This window comes from Lagopus leucura, unplaced genomic scaffold (genome assembly GCF_019238085.1).
Source record: "Lagopus leucura isolate 7727_CA_CO unplaced genomic scaffold, USGS_WTPT01 Super-Scaffold_100015, whole genome shotgun sequence".
Lineage (NCBI taxonomy): Eukaryota > Metazoa > Chordata > Aves > Galliformes > Phasianidae > Lagopus > Lagopus leucura.
Genome location: NW_024962269.1, coordinates 12205963 through 12226635, shown reverse-complemented (window position 1 = coordinate 12226635; position 20673 = coordinate 12205963). Strand labels below are relative to the sequence as shown.

The 20673-nt window shown below is 42.2% G+C and overlaps 1 protein-coding gene across 2 annotated transcripts in view; it reads right to left on the bottom strand.

Moving 5' to 3' along the window:
• Positions 1 to 20673, bottom strand: part of MCTP2 (multiple C2 and transmembrane domain containing 2) — a 258369-nt gene that overhangs the window by 165470 nt on the left and 72226 nt on the right. For both annotated transcript variants that reach the window (XM_042876283.1, XM_042876284.1), the window contains 2 exons: positions 19254 to 19363; positions 10064 to 10260 (listed from right to left, as the gene is read on the bottom strand). The gene's annotated coding sequence lies outside the window, so the exon portion shown is untranslated. The remainder of the gene's footprint in view (positions 1 to 10063; positions 10261 to 19253; positions 19364 to 20673) is intronic.

The window sequence follows — 20673 nt, the reverse complement described above, 5'->3', positions numbered from 1 at the left end:
GGGCAATAAGTTGATGAATTCATGAAGCCTAACATTTATTCTCTGTTGTGACAAGAACATGCCATCTTCAAAGCAAAAGACAGAGGGCCACAGCTCAGCAGCAATGTGAGACTGCCAAAGAAATTAACCCACTGAAATTAATCTGGAAAAATGGAGAGCCCCGAGGGCCAATCGCTCTGGAGTTCATGGAAGACCCTATATGCTGCAGAACAAACACTTCTATATGATGATGAACAAATAACATGGACAAAACTCTCACTTGCACATTTAATTAAGGAAGGGAAGACAAAGGCTAAGGGGATTTATAGCTTTTGGGTGCTACATCTTCTAGTTTTCCCTGCCTGTTGCTCTCAAGGAATTACTATCACTGGGCAGGTGCTTAATGATCTATCCATTAAGATGATCTACCCATTATTTGTCCTATTTCCGAATTACTGTGCACATCCCCATCACAAACAGCCTTTACTTGTTTTTATCAAATCCAAATGTCCTTGAACACCCTGAAGCTTGGAGCTCACCTTCTGGTCACAGCCAACGCTGCAAGAAGTGGCTTTCCCATCACAAGCTTCATCACTGAAGGGCCTCTGAAAATCACAAGTTTTACATGCTGCTTGGTTCCAGTGGAAACATGATCTTGTAGCAAAATAAACAGAAGAAAAAGTTCCTAATAGCACGAATACCTAATTCAGAAAGTAGAATTCACTATGGGAATAGCACATCTCTCTCTTACAGACCTTAAAGTATCTCACTGGCTTTGCTTATTTCAGAACCTGATTCCACAAAACAAAACATGGTAGGATAATCTCATTTATTTGTTTAGTTTTCCACTTTGCTCAGCTATCCCAGCTCAAATCTAAGCCAAATGTTACACTAAAAACCCCATGGATATACATGTTTTTTTTATTTACTAACAGAAGTAAGAAAATAGGTTACAACAGCCAAGACCAGAGGTCCTCATTTGTAACCATTTATCCTCATGTAGTTAAAGGTCACCCACAAATTACATCTGTGGGCTCTAGCACCATTTCACATAGATATATACACATGTATATATGTATTTACAACTGCTACGTACTTATTTTCCACAGTGTGGTGCCCAATGTTTCTGCAATATCTCCCACACGGACAGCTGCCTGGTGTTATATTTAACACATTTTCCATTGGATGGAACTGGAACGGGAGGAGGAGAGGTGACATGGCAAAATCAGCAGTGCCAAAGGTAACTGTTGTGGTTTGTTGGCTGCTTCTGTCCCTGATGGAGTAGAGGAATAAAACTAGAAGCTGCTCCATTAAGGAATCACTCAGCAAAAGTGGAAAATCTTGCAATTGCTTGGATTAGATGATCTTAGTGGCCTTTTCCAACCTTAATGATTCTGTAATTCTATGACTTGTCATTCATCTACAAACAAGGGAGAAACTGAAGTGACAAGCTGAAGCACCAAGCACCATCAGAATGCCTAAATAACAATAGGATTTGTGGTGAATTCCAAATCTGAGAGGGAGTTATTTACATTCAAGGTTTATGATGCCTTTTTTTTTCTCATTGTTTCTCTGTAGCTCCTGCCATTTGAAAAGCCAAAAACTTGCACTCTCAGGAAAATACATAACTCCAAGAATCAACGCTATGTGAAAAGCTGCAAATGCTCTGAGACTAGCACTGGAACTGGGGAAACAGGCAATAAGCAAAGTGCAAAGTGATTACCCAGCAAGTTGATGTGGCTGATGAAATTACTACAGAGCAATTTGTAGCTACCTACAAATCAGAGATATCAGGTGAAGCAGATGGTGTGTTACCACATAGCAACCACTTATGCAAAGGAGATGTAGTCTCTAGATTATTTATAATGAGCCATTGAAATTACACTTCAAGACTGACTATCTTTGGGTGTGGGCTTGTCTAGGTGACCTCCACAAGTCTCATCCAACCTGAGTTATTCTGCAAGTTCCAGATTTTGCCTGAAAAAATATTTCAGCTGGAAAAAAAAAAAAAAAAAAGCCATGTTTTTCAAGTGGACAAAGTAGGCAATCCAATCTGGGAAGGGAGAGATGAGGGGGAAAAAGTGAGTTTCTATGTTTGGGGTTTAAATGGTATCCCGCCTGCAGAATGTCTTCTGAACTTTTGACATTTTCTAAGCTGTTCTTCACTGAAATTATAGAGCTCCTTCAGTTGGATGCTGCTAAGTGAGGTTTATTGCAAGGTTGCTTGCTGCTATGGAGGACTGCATGTACTCTGCAAAAGGTGCCCAATCAAAGCATGGCACTCGCAGGGCAAATGGAGAAGATATCAAGCCACACTTCCCCTCGCTTTCTGCTCCCTTGGAGAATCACACAAGTACAAAACCATGAAAACAATAACCCCAGCTGCAGAGGCAATGAAGCAATTTGTTAGGGAGATGACATTTTTAATGAGAAACACTTGCTGGAGGAGAACAAAAGGCCCTGTTTGGTCAGAGAGATGCTCTTGATACTCCTCTGAAGTGCATGAAAAAGTAATTTCATTTAAGCGTCATACACAGAGCAGCTGAATTTCCTGAGGCTCCAGATGTTGTCCTGTGCAGATGTTGAACAAATGGAACTCTGTCCTGTTGACATGAAAAGAAGAAAACAGGCCTTCCTAAAGCAAAGCCCAGGCGCAGAGGATTTCACATCTTAAAAGAAAAATAATTTTTTTAAAAAAGAGAGAAAACCCTGCAAACTGGGGAAAAAGGAAGTTCCTGAAAATGATGTTTTCTTGGACATAGGGCTAGCTGTTCTTAATTGTCCAATAGATAATTGAAGGAGCTGAGAATCTGGATTTGCAAAATACCAAATTCTGGCTCTGTCTTCTCTTTTTCTTGGCTTTACATTTGTTCTTTGACAGTTATCTGGCTGTGATTCCACTGATTTTGTTCCCTAGAAAGGGACAGATCCTGAGAACCTTCATTAGGCCAGAAGTTACTGGAACTTTCCTGGGTGAGTGACGGGTTTAGAATCAACTGAAAAATCCTAGTTGATGCTTCACTGAATGGCTCTCATAATAGCACAGAACCGCTTCTTGAGATTACACTAACAAACCACCTGAATTTCGGGGAGGATAAGGAGTTTTGTACCTCAAGTGGTATAAGCTTTTGAAATAAGAGAGCACACCAAGATCAGCTCTCATGTTAATGAAGACTAATGAAATATAATGACCTCAATACTCAAATACTTCATTTCAGAGCCTTGGGACGTGTGACAGAAGTAGATTCAGATGATAACCAGTCTTTGTCTGTACACAGGGCCTATAGAAATCCTAATGTAAATGAGCATAGCCTTAGGTCTGATGGCGTATGCTCTTTTTTCCTGCCCTTTTAGGCCTTGAAAAACGGAGACTATTCAGTCTTACTTCCAAAGCCCAAGTCTCCTTCCGACACAGCACTATCCTTCTGCTAAGCGGTAGCAGATGAGAGAGTTTTGATCACTGCACGAACATGAGAGCATTCCTGCCTCTAACACATGCCCCTTCCTAAGGACCGAGGCTGTCACAGACAAGTCAGCCTTTGACAAAGCAATAATAAAAGCCAGGTTTGTGATGATGGCCCATCAGCAGGTGGTACTGTGTAGTCAGTTTATAATGAATAAAGTGAGAACAATCTCATTTTGAAGGGGAATGTGGAAAAAGAGATTAGCATCACATCTAACACGAAGCCAACCAGCAAGGATGAACCCTGACACACCAGAATACAAACTGAAGGAGAAGGATTCTTAATGACCTAAGATAAGCATTAGCAAGCCAGCTCACAGCTACAATGCTGGTGGCTCATAAGAGCACCGTGCTTTGTAGAAACCTGCTTGAAGCAATTCTATAAAAGTGAACTGATCTTCCAATGCAAAAACCAGTTTCTACAGAATTGCTGTACAAAATATTTACAAAAGAACCCCAATTCCAACAATAGATACCACTTTTAAGAATGTTACCAGATTTTAATTCATGCATATGCTGCCAAAATAATCCCTTCACATACATACAGTGGCCAGTGAAACTTCTGGTATGCACTTATAAAAGACTGCAGGCAAACGGTGCTTTATATTCTTTCTAAAGATGTTTCCATTAAGTCCTGCCCCATCAGTGCTCATCATGAGTCTTGATTGCTTAATGAGGAAAAATTACTAACGTAGAGAGAAACTAAGCATGAATAAGGCTTTTTCATACTCACTTCCTCTGAGAACACACTGCAGCAGAGCATGTTGGATCCATGTGGCATACAGGAGGTTTCATCCCACATACCTTTTGCTACAATGGTTTTGGTAGCAAGAACATTCTGCATGACCACACTAACAGCCAGTGCTGCTGCATGAGCCATCACAGAGGAGACAATCAGTGGATGACTGAGGGCTTCAGGCAGCATGTAATTAAGGCTGAGTAATGATAACACGAATCTAGAGTGCTCATGAAGTCCTGTTCCTGGCACAAAGCAATGCAGAGCCTCGCTGCAGCCCCACGTTGTCTCCCATGCGTCATTTCCCTCAGCAATCCAAGGATCATCTGCACAGCAGATGCTGCATCTTCTTTATCCAGAAGAGATGAGCTGCACTGATGCACACCAGTAACCAAGAATGTTTGGTACTTATGCATTAGCTGTAAGGGGAAACTGGCACAGGGCTTAGAGGAGTCGGGAGCCCTCTCCTTGTGCATCATCACCAAGCAAGGTGAAAGCAAACAAACCTTTGCTATGATGGTGTAGCAATGGGGAATCATTAGAAACAACCTGGGCTCAAACTCCAAAGTGTCCATATCCTTCTTTTCTGGGACTTCTCGATCTGCTGATTGAAATATTTGATATTTCAAAACAATTTTTAAAAGTCTCCTGGGCATAAATATAAAACATTTCCTTAGAATTATCTGGAACACCTAGCTTCCTCATGGACTGCTCCATGAACACATTTAAACCCTTTAAAACACCAGGGAACGATGATTTCCTTGCTCAGGAATCATATGTGCACTTTCATGGGTCATTAGACATGGATAGCTCTGAAGGTAGTCTAAATCTTTAAGCTCCCGTCTTTTAGCAAACGGGAGAAAACCAGGAGGAAGACAAAGAGAAAAGAAATAACGAATGTTTTGCGTGGCCACTAATGAGCTATTGCAGGTCATTACTTTTATTTCCAGTAGGAATCTAAATTACAAACTGTTTGGGAATCAGTCGCATTAAGCATTTACTTTATAATGAGTGTGACTGCAATTTTAAAAAGCCAGCATACAGGATGGCAGAGAGGTTATAAAAACCTGAGTTACATATTGGATTGTGTGTACACACAATGACTGTATTATTTCTAGGGAATTAATTCCTCATTGCCCCCTCCCTCCCCCCAACCCTCCCAACTTTCCAGACTCTGAATCATTTTCTAATAGAATCTCAACAGGCAATAGTATTAAAAATGTGTTAGATGTTAGTGTCTGGGCCAGGAAAAGCACGACAATCTAATACAGAGAATCTAACTGGGGCATTCATCCAAGCCTGCCATCCATCTTTCCACTCTCTGTGGTCTCTCTCCCACTTCAGGATACAAAGATTGAGCAAGTCCTTGGAATAATGGCATTTAAATGAGGCAAGCTCTACCTGACAATATTTCTTTGCCAGGCAGGTTGCAGGTCCCAGGGAACAGATGCCCAAACTAAATCATCTTCCTCTTGGTTAAGGCAATTTGAATTGAGAGTCATTTCAGTACATGGAGGCAGACCGAAAACAGCCATCTTATTCCATTAAAGGGAAAAGAACCCCTAAGCCCCAGGCGTCATGATTTTGACACTTGATTTTCATTCCACAGTGGAACAAATACAAAACCTTTCAACAGTTCTCAAGAAAACTTTCAGGAGAGCAAGACAAGCCTGAGAGTTAATGAACTTGCTGGGTGGGTAAGACCAGCAAACTGGAACAGCAGCACTGGGAGAATTTGAAACAGTGCCTGACTCCATGTCTCCATATTCTATAAAGGATTCAGTGTCAAGATCCTCCTCTAAATTAAACAAATCCCATAGCTATAAGCAGTCTGAGCAGCAGAACTCAACCTCCTCCAGTTTTTGATAAAATGGCTTCTTTAATAGAAACGTTTTTTCTCCCCCTCCAATTCTAATCCTCGAGGCTGTGGGAAAAACAGAATAAAACCTTGTTTTGACCAGCATGAAATTCTCTGTCTAGATTTAAGTTGTCCATTTACACCCTTCCTATTAATCACAGCAGAACAGATGAGTTCACACCGGAAAAACAGAAGCAGAAACCTAGATGAAAAATACCTGTGTATTTCCAGAATGCCTGCCTTTTACGAGATAGCCAGGGTGGTTAAAAATTAATCAGTCAGCAGCATAGGATATCATATTTGGATGCTGGTGTGCTCAATTAAAGTCTTGCTTCAGTAGTGCAGGCTGCAGCTGTCTCTGAAGGTTTGAAATCGCCAAAGGCGATCTAAAGAGAAGTAAGGAGGAAAAGGCGTTTTACAGAAACTATCCCATGCACTTGTTATAGCTTACCAAGGGAATCTTTGTCTGCAAAGAATGAAAGGAAACAAATTACACTACTGTAGTACACTTCCAGCGGGTTCAGTATACAACAGTTAGAAACAATCTCACTCCATCTGAGGGTGGCTTTGAATAAAGGAGCTGAACTTACACTGAAGAAACACGTATTGTGTTCTCCTGCTCAAATATGCAGAGTATGGAAGGAATGACAGATGGCATAGGATTTTTTTAGACACAGCCAGTCTCCTCAGACTGCAGGGCCCATATACTGTCAAAACTTCAGCTTAAAAAGAGGCTGTGTCCTTCAGTGAAGTGAGCAAACAGAAAACATATCTCCCTTCCACCTTTCCAGTCCAATCTCTGGACTTACTGTAATCCCTTCCAGAGAAAAGTCATTGTCCTGTTTCCTAGCAAAGTCAAAGCTGTTGGATAAGACTTGCCTGTCTTCACCAAATATTTACAGAGTCCTGTAGTTACTCTGTTGTCTAATCCTTTCTTCCAGTAAGTAGAGAAATGAAAGCTGAAACTGAGTGCCTCAGAAGGTGTTACTACTGCAGCAGAGTAAATCTACCAAAAAATCCCGCCTCTTTTCTGCTATGCAGAACTGTTTGTGTCAACCAAGTGTTCTACAGAAGCATTTGTATGGAAAGCCACTAAGTCGTGGATATAACACTGAGACATTGTGTCTCTTACCTAAGGTGGTAATGCTTCTAACAAAGTACAGTTCAATCTACCTCCATGTCTCACCATGAAATTCTAACCAGGACATCGGGATGAGGAAAGATGAAGTGTAAGATTAATAAAAATGTGAGCAGCTGAGTCTTTGTACAGTATTATCAAAAAGCAAAATAAACACTTGGAGGAGTATGAAGCCAGACTTGTAAAAGGGCAAGGATACACAGCAGCATCCGCTAACAACACTGGCACAGCATTTGCTTCCTCTAAACCATGCAACCAAAGCCTAGATGGTCTTCAAACTACTCTGCTGAATGAACCTGACATGATTTGGAAATCTGATACAGAAGTGCAGTCGTCGTTTTATCACTGACTGAATTATGAACGTTGCTGTGAAGTCCTTTCCAGTGTCTGTGCTTCCCGCCAGGCTGCTCTGTAGACAACACGCATCTAGCTGTGAACATTCTGCACCTAGTGCAAGGGCACCTCTGTGCTTCTAGTAACTGCCGACAGAAAGTCACTGCTGTGTTTTGTTTGGTACTGAGTCAGGAAATGCCTAACTGAGACAGCATGTTTTATTCTTATTGCTTTGAGCAAGAGACAAAACAAAAGGAAACAAAAGTTGAAAGCTGCTGTGGCTGAATGATGTTTATCTTAAATCTAAAGAAAAAAACAATATTTTCTTCCATAGCTTGAGTGTTTTCAGTGTCCTTATTAGAGTGTATAAAAACACAAGTGGGAGGAAACAGCATCTGCTGTAGGTAGGTGGGGCTCCCCAGACGTTACAGGTCTTTCACAAAACTTCTATCTGAATCTGATTGCAAAGGAGTCAGTCTATAAGTACATTATGCTATTGCACATTTGATCCGTTAATCTCTGCTGGTTTTCACTCGACTTTTGGCCATAAATGTGTACCCCAAACTAATTTGTGAAGAAACTGCTATATACATTACTTGAACTACTGAGAATCACAGGAAACATCAAAGCCTGAAGATGACAACCACGGGTCCTTTTTGCTGATTTTTTGACAATTATCCCCTTCACAGAGAGGTCCTTGCTCAGTAAGCATCTATACAAAGGTATGGATGAGCAACAGAAACCACTGCCACACCTCTGCTTCAGGAGAATGGCATGTCTTACTGGAATGGTCCCTTAAGAACTTGGATGACTAGCACAGAGTGAAATGAAGAGCTGTTACTTCCAGCTCGAATAAAGGAGCAGAGGATCAAAGTGGATAAGACTGGGATTAAAAGCATGAATTGAACAGGGCAAGGTATATGGGGCTTTAAAGGAAAAAAGTTCACTGTGACTGAGGACTGCTCAATAGGGAAGGACCAGAAGCATGGGCCAACACAAGAAGTCTGGTTAATTATTTTACCAGCAGAAATTTCAGCAGATTGAAGTTGCCAGACTGAGTCCTTCAGTAAGGAGAAATGGTTGGTGGGAGCAACCGGAGTAGTAGTTGCAGGTCTGTATGAAAAAGAGGTGTAAGAAAACAACAATCCCTTTCCTTCCATACCTGGCCTGCTAAGTGTGATTTTGGATGTTCCCAGCAATACCCAGGCACATGTGGAGTGCAGCCAGAGGTGAAAAGGAGGAGGAGAGAGGGAGTGGGAAGTTGAACAACTGTCCTGTGAAAGGAAAGTCTGGTATAAAAATAGCATGAAAGCCCCATTTTACCAGCATGGAAACATATGTGACAATGCAGCACATCAATGCAGAAATAGTACACATCTCAGCTGGTGCTCGTGTGTCCATCTTTGTTTGCATTGATACTATACTGCCATTATTACCACATATGAATGCATTCACAGCATGTACAAATGGGATCTTTCTGAGATAAAATGCAAACCTGAGTAATTACATTAATTTATCACACACCTTTGGCTGCTTCGTCACCTTCACCCCCCTGAATATTTTTTAGCTTTCAAAACAACCCTTTATGGAAGAAAATCTTGAAGTGTTTAAGAGGAAGGAAACCAGTAGGGTTCTATAAAAACTGGATAAGGTATTACTGAAAATATCCTGAAACTGTATTGGCTCCCTTCTTCTTTTCCAGAAGTGCAATTCAGTATAGTTACACTGCTTATATATTAGAAGACAACACAGATCCCAGACCTATACAGTGAAATTGTCTTCAATGCTTATCAGGCTTACAATCTCCTGTAAAGCTATTAACACTAATTAAGATCACTAGAGATCCTTGGCGCTGGTGTCTCATTAATTTATTGATCTATGTTTTAAAAAACAGTCCAGATGTTGTCACCACTACTTGTGTTTAGAGGTTACTGCACAACATCTCTGTTGGTAACTTCCTTATTTTTCCAGCCTAAAGGAACCATTGGTTGATCAGTTCCCCACATTGACACGAAGTGAAAAAGTAAAGTAACCCCCACACTTACAGAAAGATCCTACCCCAAGCAGAGCAGCTGTTAGGCATGTCAGCTCTTAGGCATCTCAGTTCTTGATGCTCTCCATTATCAACAAAGCCATTCTACCAGGTTGTAAAGGACCCGAGGAGCAGGCAGATGAAACTGAAGCTAGTTCCTCTGGTAATGAGCATTATAATAATCCTATTGTGCTTCATCCACTCATACAAATCCTTCTGTCTCAGAAGTCAGGAATATTCGCATTCATGACTCTGCTTGACAAAGCAAACCAACACTTTCTAAGAATTGCAGGGGTTTGGTACTATAAGCCAACATGCTGGAAACATTTATGGGAAGGAAAAAACAACACACAGAGAGTAACAATAGATAGCAGTGCTACGCTCTTTCTTTGATGAGGTTTAGGCAGTGGGATCCACAAATAGTTACCACATTCCCCCAGGACAGACAGATGATGTTTGTCATTTTCAAGACTCTGCCCTCCCCACCCCCCTGCTAGCTCTTTTGTGTGGTTGCTGATACTCACAGCTTCTTCATGGGATGGGACCTTGAAATAAGTTCTGCTGTTGCTGTCACATCTGCACCACAGAGACTTCCTGGATATTCACGACAAAACTGCAGCATGTTTCTGGTTGGGTGTCATCTTCTATGGCTTCTTCTCCACCTCCATCGTGTGGATGACATTTGTAAATTGCTCTCCATCTCATCCAGACACAGACATACCTGCAATGAATAAAGAGTTATGCCCATTTATTACCTTCATAAATAACTGGTTGCTGTTGAAGGCTTCAGGTTGCTCACAGGATGATTCCATGCATAAATAGCATTGAGTGAGTACATCCATACAGGCACGCAGACTCAAATGCTGTGGGGGAGGGATTGCTGTTAAGTTGATCTATTTCTTTGACCAAATGCACCATTATATACAGACCCGCAGATCTGCCTTAGGCAGACTGTACAGGTGCTTCATTACATTTGATTTTCCTCTAGATCAATGTAAACTCCCAAGAACCCATAACTCTGCCTATCCCATCCCATCACTGACCAACTTAATACTCTGCACTTCAAAAAACATCTAAGAAACATCTCAAGTTATCACTATCACTGCACCTTCCTCATACATCTCTTCTTTATCCCTTTTTGAAAGATTCCTTTTATCTGCTTTTAACAACACGAATACAAGCTCAGGAGCATGATTCAGCTCTCTGTATTTGTGCCAGTCTGACTCATGGCCGTTCTAAAGAAGCTCAACTTTACCACTCACTCTTTGCTTCAAGGCTCCAGGACTGAAATCCTGTGGTCAGAACCAGCAGCTTACTCAGCAAAGCAAGCAAATAAAATGCTTGGATTCATGATGCTGAATTATTTTTTCTTTTCCTTTGCTTTGTATCTCAGCATATGGACATCTGTTTATTTCCACTGATTTAATTTACGAATTTATGCAGCGGCAGTAGCACAGCACTAAGATAAGTCCTCTGTTTTAATAAAAAGCAAATCTAACAGAGAATGTGATGAAGTATCTAGTGTTATGCCATACAGCTGGAAAGAAGATTGAAGGGTATGGAGTTTGCTTCTGAAATACAGTGGCAATTTAAAAGTCTTTGCAATTTGATGGCTCAAAGTTTTGTGCATCATTCCACTGTGTCTGGCAGTTTCAGTATCCTCTGGGCACCATGGAAATACAAATACAACATGAAAACAGGAGAGTGGTTTCAACAGTTGTGGAACAGAATGGCTCCGAGCACTAACCTTAATAAATCTTTTAAATCCCAAGTTTTGAATATCTGAAAATCCTGAATATTCAACAGTGAGGTTCAAAGCTGATCAAATAGAACCAAGAATTCGTTTGATGCTTCATACCTGGTGAAAATCAGTATACCCCCAATTTATCATTGGTTATTTAACATCTTTCTTCCAATTCCTGGCTCTGTTCAGATATTAAACATGAGAAATGCCCTTCAGTGATACCATCCTACAGCTAACTGATGCTGCTCACCTGCAATGTCATGTGAATGCGACCTGGTTTCAGAGGTTCTAACAAATCAGTTTTATACAGACGAATCCTGTCCTTCATACCTTTGATATGCAGAAGTTGTACACAGCAAAGGGGAAATCTGGCAGGGAATTTCTATTGCTCAAGATCTGATCTCAGTGCACAAAGCAAAATCCTGAGATTAGAAAAATGCATTTGCTTCTGGGAAATATTCTACATGCATGAACATGCTGGGAAGACAGCTTCTCTTGGCACTGGATTGTGATCTGTATCTGCAGCTCTTTGTTCAGAAGCAGAAAAAGAAGTGGAGTTAGGAGAGAGAGACTGGAGATAGCATGGGTGAGAGGCCCAGCACTTTCTTATACAACTCCAAAGCAAAGATGACTGAACTCTGCCTATCTCCTCAGACTGAACAGCCGCATGTAACAAGCTGAACAGCTGAAGGCTGGAATTGGGTCAAATATTGGGCAAAGAGAAATCTGAGATAATAGATTCCCTTGCCCTAGGCTGACCACAGAGTGTTATGAGTGGTGATAACCTCGAGGTGCTCCTCTTCTCATCCAAGATTCCCAGCCCCTGCCAGCTCCAGCCTCTCCCCATCTCCAGCTTCTGTAACTTGCTCTCACTCCTGCAGAAGTAGGAGACCCACAGAAGCCATTCTCCAAATAAGCCCTCAGGAATCCCTTAATCATCTAATAAAATCTCTTACGACCAATTTAAGCGAAGAAGAGCAGATGACAGAGTGTTGCTGTTTGCTTTGATGCATAATCAAAACTGGAGCAGAAGACAGTTGAAATGAAGACTTTCAAGGACTAGTTTGTGCCAGGATTCTACCTGGTGATTCCTAAAGGTTGATTAATCAGAGCTGACAACCTTCTAGGGAGTCACCCAACTCTTTCTAAGTGATGCAAAACAAAAAGGGGCAAATTTTTCACCGTTACTTTGAAACTGAACCCATAGGCTTTATAAATATTGACCCTTGTACATGAGATTATCACACACGGGTGATCAAAATTTCTCTGAGAGGCTCGATCTCCACCCATATTGATTTAAGAATGCATGTTTGCTAGCAGACACACTACCTGCTGGACAGGCTTCTTGAGGATCTTCCTCAGCCATGTTCCATAACCTCTGGGTATCTCCAGCCTTAGGGTGAACTGGGAAACAAGAATCGGGAAGGGGACCTCTTGTAGCTGCCCCATGACAGCATCCCTCAAAGTGTCCCTGAAGGTCAGAGACATATTGGGCATCACAGAAGTGCAAACGCATCAGTCCCCAGCAGTTCAGCTCCTCCAGAGTAAGGGAATGGGAGCAAACAGGAGCTGCTGCATGCAGGAGTTTATATTCCCAAAGAGTGGCTGACTACCTCTCGTTGCTGTCAGGCTCCCAAATGCCAATGATTTGGCAGCAATTAAGTGACTCAACCCCTGCAGCCAGGAGTGGTAGCCGATTTCCTTATCCTGAAGACAATTAACAACCATCTTGAAATCACCATTTTTTTCTTAAATAGCTGATGATAACAGCTTCACTCCAGAGATGAACGCTCCAAGTCATTGCCCTGACTCTAAATATCTGCAAAGTCAGGTACTAACCAGGAAGGCACCTGTACCTATTCAGCTCCTTCTGAGCACAAACCATTTGTTTTTCTGGCATCTTGACCCTATGTTCTAAAAAGCCCAAGGAGGTACACACAGCACATCAGAGATCTCCCCATACCCAACAAGTCCCAAGCCCAAGCTGGAAGCAACCTGATGAAACGCACTGAAACTGGTCTTTCCAAAGGGTTTACAAGCACAGATGGTTTGATCAATATGTGCTGCAACTGGCAAAGTTGTTTCATCTGCTTTTGGCACCGCTAGATCGGGAATTACTTCCATATTATTCTCTTAGTTGTTAAACCAAGATTTTAAGGGAGGAATAGAACGGGGGAAGCGGGGGGAGCATGAATCTCTGGTGTTAAATCCACCTCATGTGCAAGCACACAAAGCCAGAGAAGTTTGCTGCCTCATGCTGTGAGTGTACGTCTTGGTTTTTGGCAGTGGAACAAAACCCTGGAAGCAGTCTGGAGGCTTTCACATGTTTTGCTGCTTGCTTTGGCTACCGTCGGAGCATCCCGAGCCCTGTGCTGGCTTTGCAGAGGTATGTTTTGCAAGGCATTTTTTAGAAAATGTTTGCAATGAAAATAATTTAGGTCGTTTCTCTCCCTCCTTTTAAAAAAAAAATGTTATTTAACAAGCTGATTTTCAAATTGTTCAAATAAAGAAAACCTGCAACCTTACCTGTAATAAAATCAGAGCAAAGCTGCTAAGATAAATCCTGTGAGCTATTCTCTGCATGCCTCATATGTTATTGATAACAGCACAGATTCTCCCCTGTGTGATTTTCTAGGATACAAAATGCGTTTGGGCTCTGGATCCTATGTAAGGAGATCTGGAAGCCTTCTTGAGCACTGCCTGATGGCACCCTGGGCACTGCATTCCCCTCTTATTCCAGAGCTTATGAGGCAGCAGACAATGATGGGGCCATGACGCAATGCTCACTCTGCTTCTGAAGTTAATTTCACAGTCTGTATTGATTTCTCTGCTGCCTTGGCTAAGCTGCTTCCGGTGTATTTGCAATTTATGCAAACTGAAAAGTTTTACATTGCTTTCTGGTGCTGTATAGAATACATTTGCTTCCTGCTTTCTTAAGTGCTTGCAGAGTAAACGGAGCTGTTGACTCCAGCATTCGTTGGCTCAAGTGCTCTCCCAGAGCTGCACAAAGATGTAAAGAATGGCACAAAGATGTAAAGCATGGCACAAAGGGCAAAAAAAGGGCTGAATTTGATTGTTCAGGGCCCTTGCTCACGGTCTGATGGAAATATGGGGTATGATCTACTTTCCCTTACTTCAAAACAGCCTCAAACCACCAGCTCTCGGACGAGCCTCCTTTGAGACTCCCTGATAATGAACTTCAGTAAGTATTTTGCAATCAAAATGAGTCTTGGTATTTCTGAAAGACGCCAGATTCATGCCAGCACATCTGCTGAGGCTGAATGTCTGATTCATCTGGGCAAGTCACCGTGCCTCTGTTTCCCCCTCCTAATAAAATAAGGATAAAAATTAAACCTTCAGTAGTCTGATGTGCTCATCCCAGCTCCAGATCTTTCTGTTTTCTACAGATATCCTTCAACACAGGAGAAAAAGAACACATATTTTTTTCACTGCTGTCATTCTCATCTGTTGTTCATCACAGTGCGGACTGCAGGATTTTGTTTATATTGATAGATGTTTTATCTTTAGAAAAGAAATAATACTTTGGAACATGAAAAATATGGAAAGCAGAAGGAAAGAGTGAAAGGGAGTAGGGGAGAAAAGCTAAACACAGCGTGCATTATTAAGAAGAGTGCTAAAAGAGCTTATTCCAACCCTAGATAATAGTATGCATGAAACAAAGTAAGCCCCAGGAGCTTTTACTATGCATCAGCTATATAAAAGAAGACCTGGAAGATATCACTGAATGAAGCAGGTAAGAGACATGTGACTGTCAGAGCTTTAATTTAATTAGATATTGAGCTGATAAAGGACAGTTAGGCAGGTAGTGTGCCAGCAAGGGAGAATGGACAGAGAAAATGGTCTCTAAAGTATGTAACAGAAAGTGACCAATGACATGTAAAAAATAGCACAAGGGCAACAACAGAAGGCTGTCTTTGTTTCCCCCAAACCTGTTGAAGCTGTGGTATGTTTTATACATTAACCTCTCTGTATCATATGCAGCACTGGGCCAGACAGTACGAAGGTGATAGGTCACTGAAGCAATAAAGCAATCCTTTATTAATGCCTATGCTCCAAAAAATGCAGCCCCAAATTCCTTCCAGATATTCAACTGGCTGATGGGAGTTTTATTTGTAGATTAAACCATAGAGTAAACTGCAGCCCTTACGTCCTCTTAAATCATGCAGCCTCCTCAGAATGACTACAATTCTCTCCGAGTTGCATTACCCAGAGTTTGTAAATGTCTGGAAGGCATAAACCACTAATGCATGTAATTTCTCTTTTCCCTCCTGCCATTTCTCTGGCTTTCCCACACAGATCGCTGCTTTCTCCCAGCCACTTCAAGAATGGGATATATTTCTGTCTCACAGAAACCATGCACTATCTCTCCCGATCCAGGGAGTCAGATTACACTGAGATTTAAAACATATTTCCTTGCTGAACAAATCAGATATTCATTTCGCTTCTACAAGAAGACATCTGCGCCCAAACCAGGTGTGACTCAGAATGGTCACCTCCAAATTTTCATTCAGGGAGAGTTCAAAGGCCTTGGACACAAGTTATTGATCATTGTGTAGCACCACCACACACACGTGGCAAAGAGCTGGGAGGGTGATTGAGGTGGGTTATCACATCCCCTTGAATAACATCCTTGGATGAGTTCTGCAGGCCCCCAACTGCTCAGCATAGAATCATTTAAGCTGGAGAAAGCCTTCAAGATCATCAAGTCCAACCATTAACCTAACCTACTGAGTCCTGTCACTAAACCATATATATCCCATAATGATTTAGTGCTATTTTCTTATAATATTCCATATTGGTCCTAGTGGTATTTCTGGATCTTAGTGTAAAGATCAGATAGGAATACGGAAGGTTCCTCCTGCAGCAGAAGTGCTGAGCCATCCCAAACCTGCTCAGCACTTGTACTCTGCTCCAAATCACTGCTGCCAGATTCACTTTGCATGACATCCTAGCACCAGTCCCCAAGGAAGTATCTCGCAAAGAGCAAGCATCCTACTTTCAGGTGCCTGTGAGTTATCAGAATATTCAGATAGCACTTCTTTTTGTAGCTTCTTTTAAAGCAAGGCACTCAAAAAGCCTGAACACCAAAGCCAAACCAATCGGGGCCACTTCACCTTTAATTTTCTGGCTCTACAGCTCACTAATTCAGTGGACACTGTATCAAAAGGGAGATTGCTTAGTTCTAGGTACTTGGATGAATTTTTTGCATAAGCTGTACCTGGAGTTCTCAAAGCCATTTTCCAGTCACTCTGCTGAGGGGCTTAGCGTGAATTCAGGCAGCGCATCTTATCCACACTTAATGCAAACACCCATCCTTCTCAGAGGTGAGTGCATCCAACACTTCCTTTTAGTCCCCAAAGCTGTGCTTCAATGCAAGAGGTTTTAACTGCCACGCTGAAGTCACTCACATCTTTGAATAGCCCAATTAATAATTACGGTATGATAGACCAAGGCACTTTCTGCTCAGCTGCATATTCAGATTGATGGCAATAATAAACTAACAGTTTTCTTATATATCTGTGTAAGACTACAGCTGTCTCAGAACTTACTGTTGCAGTTTTGAACAACAAGTATGCTCTGCTTCAGGCTTAACCTTCAGAAGTGTTGTAACGAGAAATGGACTTCTTTTATTTCCCATACTGTTAACCTGTGAAAAGCAGATGGCTCTGAGACTGACTGTCTCTCCAAGAGTCACAAAGAAAGTAATTGCATGGCTCACATGGGCTGAAACCATGCAAGGATGCAAAATCTAGGTGCTTTCCAAAACTCATATTGACCATCCCTAACTTCTTCCTTCTCCAAAGGTGATTCAGAAATGTTATAGTAACAGGGCTGTTTGGATTGCTGCTGGCTGGGGCAGACATAAAACTTCAGAAATAAACAGAAATGATACTGAAGGTGAATGAGGAAGGAAAACAAATGTTACCCCAGGTTTCTGATTGATTAGGTTGGTGTAAATGTGGCCCTATGAAGCATGCAGTGAGTAAGGTTGGCAAAGACCACTTAAATCATCTAATCCAACAGTTTCTTTGCTCCTGAATCTTTCTGCCCATCTTCCCTGGGCCAGTAACCTGCATCCACACATTACAGCTCTGGCTTTTGAACCCTTACAAATCCCTCTGGAGGATTTTGATGCTGCTCACAGTAAAGGAAGGCACTATGTGTAGCAGTGCACCTCCTGCCTGACATTTCACATGCCTGTGCAGCCTGATAACAAGTGAGTGCCCGTGTGCCAGCAAGTTCCTCCGCCTGTTTGTTTTCTTACCTGGGTCTCCTGTGGTGGATAAACACTGAAGTGGCACAACTTGTTCTGCGTGAAGCAATGAATTGGCCTGGACTGATGTTTGCTAACAAATCCCTGCTCCATTCATTTCCTGCTTCCTCCTGTTACAAGGATTCTACTCTCCTAGAGCTCTGTATTACTTTCTTTCGTTTTTAACTGTTTTGCCTAGATTTCAAGCAACATACAATATTTCTCAACTCATCATGTTTCTTCAAACCTCTGCCCATCGCAACTAATCACTTAATTGTGGGGAGCTGGAGATACCAAGCATTCCAAATGAGCTTTTCCAGGTACCCAGCAACCTCGCCCTGCCAGGTTTCCCAACTGCACTCAGTTAGGTGGAATGAATCCAAGTGGGTTTGGCAAGCCAGCTGCTCCCACCACCTACACACGCACACCTACTGGTATTTCATTCGCTGAGCAGCCCTTTCTTCTCCCCATTGTCCTACCCACCACGGTTGCTTGGCCAGGAGGGGAATTTATAGTTCAGGAGTTCAAAAGAAAGCTCATCCATCCTGCACTGAGAACTGCAGCTGGGGCACGTCTGCCCTGCCCCAACTTGTCTGGAGTGATTGGGATGCTCCCAGCTGAAGAGACACATGGAAGCCCTCCTTCAGTCCCACCAAGCACTCCTGGCATTATAAAATGAGCAGGGTTTTCTGCATACATCTGAAGGAGATTTGGCTGCCAGGCAGCTGGGAGCCAGTAGAATCACAAGACCATTAACATTGGAAAATACCTCTCAGATCATTCAGCCCAACCCCAGCCCACCCCCACCATGATAATTGATCACGTCCCTCACTGCTTCATCTCCACATTCCTTGAACATCTCCAGGGATGGTGACTCCACCACCTCCCCGGGCAGCCTGTGCCAGTCTCTTGGCTGTTTCAAAATGACACAATGATACCGTGCAAGTTCTGTGGTGCTAAATAAAGCTCCAGTGAAGGGGATAAACAAAATAAAAGCAAAGGCCTTCTGCATCACAGATACCTCTAACACTGTAAGGACTTACTCTTCTTGGAAGGGACCTTAAAGCCCATCAAGTTCCAACCCCCTGCCACAGGCTGGTTGACCCCACCAGCTCAGGCTGCCCAGGGTCCCATTCAGCCTGGCCTTGAGCACCTCTACAGATGGAGCACCCACAGCTTCTCTGGGCAGTCTGTGCCAGGGCCTCACCACCCTCTGAGTAAAGAATTTCCTCCCCTAACATCTAACCTAAATATCCAACCTTTCACTTTAAAACCATTCCCCCTTTGTCCTAGGAATACTTTGTTTCCTTCTGCCTCAGAAGAAAACAGAATGCAAACACAAGTTAGCACTTCTGGAGAGCCAACAAAAACACCTTTCTGCCTGCAGCATCTCAGCTGCCTTTCTGCAGAAACCGGCTATGGAAATGAGCTCCCTGGAGTCCTGCTGACACTATCTACTGTCACAGTGATGATCTGACCTGATAAAGGTGCTTTTCATTCTTTTTAACTGACAAGGCAGTGCTCATTTCAGCAGGAAAGTGGTGGTGTTAAAAAGAAAAAGGGCAAGAGTAAAAGGAAGAAATACTGATAAAGTTTTTCTTCATCAACAGTGGAAAATAAAAAGCATATACAGGTGGAAAAATCTATGCTTCCTTTTATCCCTCGGAAACCTTGGAAACATGTGAGGCAAACTCACCATTTCAGTTGGTAAGTAGCCAAAATGCTGCTGATGGAAAAGTTGTGTCCTGGTCCCAAAGTCTACTGTTCTTCCCAGAAGGTTCAGGTATTATGCTAAGATGAGACGTGCTGCAAGAAACAAGCACAAGAAAGTCAAAGCCCTGCATTCTGCCACCTCTCTCACTCTGGCTTTGAAATAAATGCAGCTGGAACAAAAGGAGCCAATAAAGTTTGCTATGTGGCTGTGATAGCTGTTCAGTTTCTGGTCTTACACCAAAGCACTGATGCTCCCTGCAAAGGGCACTCACCCACAACTTCTATACAAGCCCGTAGGATAAGAAAAAAAGAAAAAAAGCACCACAGACAGCAACTGAACTGACTGAAGCAAGGTTAGGTTTCTTACAACCTCATTTTACCTCCTGCCTTATCTGTAATTAGCTTCTGCAAAATGCTTTGAGCTTTATTTTTCCCTTATCTGAGCTGACACACTTGCAGAGCAGCCCCTGGATGCAAGGGGTAAGGGGAACCTCAACCTGCTCATCATTTGGTTTTGGCTGCATTAAACATGACTGCAGTCAAGCACTTCTTGAGAACTTTAAGATTAATGTCATTTATTTTGGTCAACAGGCTAAGTCTATTCAGCTTTGGTTCAGCTCAAGCTGTGATTTTCCAAAGAGAGTGACCAAGTTTCTCTCAACAGCTTGCTTCTGGAATGACCTGGGCGATAAATACATGTCTGTGTAACACAAGGAACTTCAGGGAGCTGTAAGGAAGGGTTTGTGTACCAGACCAATCTGAGGCTGTGGGGTTTTTTTGTGGTGTGAAAATATGACCCGTTTGGTTAGTTTGGGTCCTTGGCATGGTGACAGATTTTCTTTCATAAAAAGTACCAAGGACAAAATGAGATTTTAATTTGTGACAAAGAGTTGCACAAAGCAATTTGCTAAGGAAAGATCCAAAACAATTCAGCACCAGCCCACTTCTTCCATATTTTTTTTTTTTATTACTGCTATCTCTAATTACAGGCATGAGACCCAGGTAATAAGTGGGTTACATTTTCTACTAAGAAAATGATGTGTATAATTATAGGCACATGTTCAACTGAGATACTGTGGCATCCAGTGCTTCCACAAAGATGATAATTGTCAACCTTTGCACTGTAATTAAGTCTAAATGAGAATCCTAATCGCTTTCCAAATGAGCAAACAGTAAGCCTATCTTGATTGGTTCTGTTGTGCCAATGAATGAAACTGATTTATTCTATGGGTTAATTAAGTTTTATAAAAGCACATACCCCCCCCCCCTTCCCTCAAAACCCACATAGTCAGCAAATATTTGAGCTAATTAGTCCTATATTGTTTTAGTGCTGTGTGATAGTATTACCTGTATTATCCTATTAGGAGCCCCGGTTTTCTGCAACTTTGATTTCACATTTCCCC